General features: G+C 38.5%; 1 pseudogene; it reads left to right on the top strand.

Annotated features, from left to right (window-relative positions):
• Positions 1-3,737: 3,737 nt before the first annotated feature.
• Positions 3,738-4,456, top strand: LOC101139515 (phosducin-like protein 3; annotated as a pseudogene).
• Positions 4,457-6,192: the final 1,736 nt, after the last annotated feature.

Here is a 6,192-nt window from a genome sequence, read left to right as displayed (position 1 = left end):
ACCAAATGCAATTAAAGCTCTGCAATTCTTGTGATCAAATCCCTGGTTGACACCTTCATCTGCTCATCTCTTAGCTCTGCTGGCTGAGTCGGCTTTCCCCGTGCAGAGAGAGTCAGCCCTCTATAGCTCCTGAGTCCAGGTCCAAACCAACTTGGCCCATGAAGGTTCTGGCCTCCCCAGTAGCTTCCCAGAGAGACCAGATAACAAAAACCAGAAGTGGAACATCGTGTTAGGGAAGCTTTGATTGGTGAGAAACAAAAGGTGGGAAGAAAGCAACATAAACTTCTCTCCTTTCCTCCCTCCAGCAGACAGTTTTAAAGCATAAAGCTCCATATAGCCTCTCTGGAAATGTCCTTAGTGACAAAGCAGCCAACTATTCCTTCTGGGGCTGTGACCAAATGCGCCACCTTTTATTTGCTTCTCTGATTTCACTGCTTTATGTTCCCTTTTCCCCTACCTTTGCTGCCCTGGAACCGCATCTCCTAAGATTTTTAGGACATAAGGTGTATCTCGGGCTCTGTGTTTTAGGGAATCTAAGATATGCTTACACACGCACACACACAATCGGGCTATACTCAAAACCCTGATCCTGCTTTATTTCTCTTCTCTGTTTATTACTTATCTTTGTGTCTATTGCCACCAGTAGAATGTAAACTCCATGACAGCAGAGACTATTTCTTTTGCTCACTGCTGTTTTCCAATGCCTGTAACGGTGACTTACACATAGTGGGCATTTAATAAATATGGGTTTAGGGTCAGGCACGGTGGCTCACACCAGTAATCCCAGCACCTTGAGAAGCAGAGGCAGGGGGCTTGCTAGAGGCCAGAAGTTTGAGACCAGCCTGAGAAACATAGCGAGACCTCATCTCTACCAAAAAAATTATTTTTAATTAGCTGGGCAGAGTGGCATGCACCTGTAGTCTTAGTTACTCAGGAGGCTGAGATGGGAGGATCACTTGAGCCCGGGAGTTCGAGGTTGTAGTGAGCTATGATCATGTGACTGCACTCTAGCCTTGGTGACAGAGGGAGACCCTGTCTCTAAATATGTGTGTGTGTGTGTGTGTGTTCACGTGACTGCACTCTAGCCTTGGTGACAGAGGTAGACCCTGTCTCTAAATATGTGTGTGTGTGTTTAGACAATGAATAAATGAGAATTTTGTTTGCCTGTGTGGAATTATGCACCATTTTACATTCAAAAAAACGGAAACTTAAGGAGTTCAGGTTTTTATTCATGATCTACTTTTTTATGTCAATGTTTCCACATGGAATATTTCCTGATCTTCTCACTCTCCTAAATTTCACCTAACTTCATTGGTTATCTCTCAACTCAAAGTTCAACTCCTCTTAAAACCCACTTTCCCTAATTAGGCTCCCTAGTGACATAAGTATTTCCTTCCATAACAGTCATTTCTTTTCAATCCCCCTAGATAGTGCGCATACACCCTTAAGAGTACACTTTATGCATTTTACCCATTCTCACAGAACTGCATAATATCCTAAAATAGATTCAGAATGTTTTAGCCCTTTCTCTACCACACACCTCCTCAGAGATACACACAAGGCTGTTCCCTGCCACATCCAAACCCCTCTTGCTAATCCGGTCAATAATAAGTACTAATTGCTGAGCACATACAATATGCCAGACAATGTGGTAGGCATTTGATCCTCACAAAAACCCTGAAAATTATAAAATGCCTTAAAACTCACTCATATTAAAGTGTTTGGGTCTTACTATATTCTCCTCTGAGTTATTAGGCTGGATGAAGCTGACTTAGTCAACAGAAATGAATCAGTCTGGCACAACTTTATTCATCAAGGAGCAAGTGATTCCATGGGAAAAGCAAGCCTACCTCCTTCCTCATACTCCTCAGTTTACAGGCCTGCGCAAATCCGAAATCCATGGCTTTGTAACTCTCCTGGAATGGCTTCATGAGAATACATCCTGTCTCTTTATGTAATTTAAAGCTCCTTGAGATCAGACATGTATTTTATTTCTTGGTTGTTTCTGGAAAACTGTATTGTTTATTGAATCTATTTACTACCCCTAGTATAAACTCTTGATCAAACACACTATAAGATAAAATCAGTAATAAGAAATTGGCCTTAAAAATTCAAAATTATCTAGAAAACCATTTAAAATATAGATTTAGATATATTTTCATTAACAGTTTCATCCTATGTGTATATTGCATCTTGACATATTGGTTAATGATTATAGTATGCATATACAGAACTGTGCTTTAAAATAATGGTAATGATAACATGAACCAATCACAATTAACAAACTACTTCAAAAATAAGAAAAAAGAGAAATAATATACTCTAAAACATAGACACAAGCCTGTGCAATTTTTCAAAGATGTTTAAATTAAGTAAAACTCAACCCTTTACTTTAAAAGCTTTCACTAAACATGTAAAGTTTCCTTTTTTTTTTTTTTTTTTTTTTCCAGACAAAGTCTCGCTCTTGTACCCCAGGCTGGAGTGCAATGGCGCGATCTCGGCTGACTGCAACCTCCGCCTCCCAGGTTCAAGCAATTCTACCTCAGCCTCCTGAGTAGCTGGGATTACAGGCACCTGCCACCACGCCCGGCTAACTTTTGTGCTTTTTTTAAGTAGAGACGGGGTTTCACCGTGTTGGCCAGGCTGGTCTCAAACTTCTGACCTCAGGTGATCTGCCCACCTCAGCCTCCCAAAGTGCTGGGATTACAGGCATGAGCCACTGCGCCCAACCGTAAAGTTTCCTTTTAACAGTGAAAATCATAAGGCTACATTTTATTATGAAATTCTAATTTTTTGCTTTGGTGAATGTTAAAATGAAACAGTGAAAATCAAAAGGCTACATTTTATTATGAAATTCTAATTTTTTGCTTTGGTGAATGTTAAAATAATACATGCAAAATAATTTGGTACAAACTAAAATGGACAACTTTGTCAACAAATACAGGATTTTTTTAACCAGTTTAAAATCTTTCAAACAAGGAAGTTCAGTGGAATTGGAATCCATTTTCATAAGATTTATAGAAACCATTCCTGAGATTTTATTTTTAATCAAGAATTTGGACAAATTCTACTGTTTTACAAAGTTTGTTATGTAATTTGAATGGGTCCAAATATTTCTTTTTTACCAAGTCTCAGCATATGATTTTCACTAGGTTGTGTTTCAATAATAAAATGTATGAAGAACTGCACTTTTTTCAAACCGCCAAAGGTAAAATATGCAGATAAGATGTATTCCCAGGAGTAAATAACTTCTTTAACAGTAAAGCTGTGTAAGTAACAGAGTGACTCCCTTGACCAAAATTTTAAAAGGATTTGGCTAAGTTTCCTGAGACTGATCACATGTGACATCCTGCTATATACAGGCAAGCATTTGCAGCTAAGGAATTGGAGCCAGAAGTGCACAAAATACTGCAAGATGTCATCAGTTTAGTTAATTTTATGTTTAAAAAAACTTTAAAATATAGTTAATTTAATTGTTTAAAATAAATTGAGAGAATAAACCTGTCAATTTATATTTACTTATGGATGTATTTTCTACAGCACAGAGGTTTGCTTGTGGCAAAGTATTAAAACTTAGAACTAAAAACATATATTTACAAAATAGACAAATGTTCCAAATATGCTAACCTTGTCTGTGATGATAAGGGGGCTATCCATAGCATGCATGCTACCTCTCAAGTATTTTTTTAATATTAATAAACATGGTGGAGCAACTGGCTTGAGCGATTGGAAACAAGATGCAGGACCCCAACACAGACACTGAGTGGAATGACATCTTACCAAAAAGGGTATCTTGCCCCCCAGGGGAAGTCTGAAAGAACGGGAAAAGGAGGTGGAAGAGGAGCAGCGCATCCTCCAGCAGTCAGTGGTGACAACATATAAACATAGGGCTTTGAAAGAGCTGGAAGATCATGAAGACGAGTTTAATGAGGAGGATGAACGTGCTATTGAAATGTACACACGGCAGAGACTAGTTGAGTGGAAAGCATCTAAAGTGAAGAATACATTTGGAGAAGTTTTGGAGATCTCAGGGAAGGATTATGTTCAAGAAGCTACCAAAGCCAGTGAGGGTTTCTGGGTCATCTTGCACCTTTACCAACAAGGAATTCCCCTCAGTGCCCTGATAAACCAGCACCTCAGCAGACTTGCCAGGAAGTTTCCTGATGTCAAATTTATCAAAGCCATTTCAACAACCTGCATACCCAATTATCCTGATAGGTATCTGCCCACGATATTTGTTTTCTTGGAAGGAGATACCAAGGCTCAGTTTATCGGTCCTCTGGTGTTTGGTGGCATGCACCTGACAAGAGATAAGTTGGAGCGGAAACTGTCTGAACCTGGAGCAATTAAGATGGACCCGGAGGAAAACCCTAAGAAGCCGATTGAACACATGTTGCTGTCCTCAGTGCGGCGCTCTGTCCCCATGGGGAGGGACTGCAATTCCGAGGGTGACTGAGGCTGCAGCTGCTATCACATGCTGAACTGTCTTGTAACAAATTGTCTGGATTTTTAAAAAAAGGAAAAAGCAAGAATGAATCCTTCTGGTTTTTAGCTTTGTATAAATTATGTTTCAAATCTTTACATTTTAGAAATAATCATTGCTGGAACTGTTAAAATTTTTTGGAACTCTTTTAATTATAGTATTTCCTCTAAAAAATTAAAAACAGCTATTGGTATGGCAAAAATAAAAAATAAAAAAAACTTATCCCTTCAAGGTGAAAGTTAATGTTTCAATAATGAACTAGAAAATTTTTTTTTTTTTTTTTTTTTTTTTTTGAGACGGAGTCTCGCTCTGTCGCCCAGGCTGGAGTGCAGTGGCGTGATCTCAGCTCACTGCAAACTCCATCTCCCGGGTTCACGCCATTCTCCTGCCTCAGCCTCCCGAGTAGCTGGGACTACAGATGTGATTTAGATGCAAAAACAAGATAAATGCAATCATCATCAATTTTTTTAAACCTCCTATTAGTACATTCTAAAAAGTTGGAAGCAAGATTTTTAAACCAGTTTAAAATTATTAAACCAGTTTAAAATTATTCTAAACAAAAAATTTCAGTGGAATTTGAACCCATTTTGATAACAATAAAACAACAGTAATATTGCCTAATTGTCTGTAAGAACTACTGATTGACATCAAAGAAGATGTAAATCTACTAGCCAAATTTTAACATAAGCATTTTCAAATTTGGTGAATGGGAATTACTTAAAACAGCCAGTAAGGAAATTCTTCCATTTGGATTTATGCGTCTTTGTGAGACATGTTTTTTAGTTGCAAAAACCATTACAACAAAGTGCTGAAAAGCTGAATTGAGAAACATATTTGAATGTTTTAACGAAAGCTAAAGAATTTTTTTAACAAAAGTTTGTAAAATAGTGATGCATACTCAAATATAATTATAATTTTAGTGAGAGCAAAAACTTCTGTACTATTAATAATTTAAATAAAAATAAAGCTATGATTATCATTAGCGTAGCTTTTTTTTTTTTTTTTTTTTTTTTTGAGACTGAGTCTCACTCTGTCACCAGGCTGGAGTGCAGTGGCACGATCTCGGCTCACTGCAACCTCTGCCTCCCAGGTTCCAGCAATTCTCCTGCCTCAGCCTCCCAAGTAGCTGAGATTACAGGTGCATGACACCACACCCAGCTAATTTTTGTATTTTTAGTAGAGACAGGGTTTCACCGTGGTGGCCAGGATGGTCTCGTTCTCTTGACCTCATGATCAGCCCGCCTCGGCCTCCCAAAGTGCTGGGATTATAGGCATGAACCACCACACCCAGCCAGCTCAGCCTTTAGGGTTAAAATTGGTATAGGTTTTATGATATACATAATAGATATTGACATGGTAGTTTGTCTGTAACTTACAAATGAGTAAAAATACATATAGTGAGGATACACACTCAAAATTCTTCTGCTAATGGGACATGCAAACAAAACTTTGGGAAGGCAGTGCTATTTGTGATGTATTTTGTGAACCCACAGCATCAGTGTAACATGTGACATTGTTGGAAATGCAAATTCTGGGGCTCCACCCTAAACCTACTGAATCAGAATCTCTGGGAGAGGGGGACAGGAATATGGGTTTTAACAAGATCTCAAAGTGATTATCTAAGGCATGCTACAGATCGAATCAAGACACTCCTCTTTAAAAGCTGCCTGCTGCTTATGAAATTGAAGCAGCCTTCTCACCATATCATT

The sequence above is a fragment of the Gorilla gorilla genome, chromosome 2 (assembly GCF_029281585.2).
Source record: "Gorilla gorilla gorilla isolate KB3781 chromosome 2, NHGRI_mGorGor1-v2.1_pri, whole genome shotgun sequence".
Lineage (NCBI taxonomy): Eukaryota > Metazoa > Chordata > Mammalia > Primates > Hominidae > Gorilla > Gorilla gorilla.
This window is presented reverse-complemented; position numbering and strand designations above follow the sequence as displayed.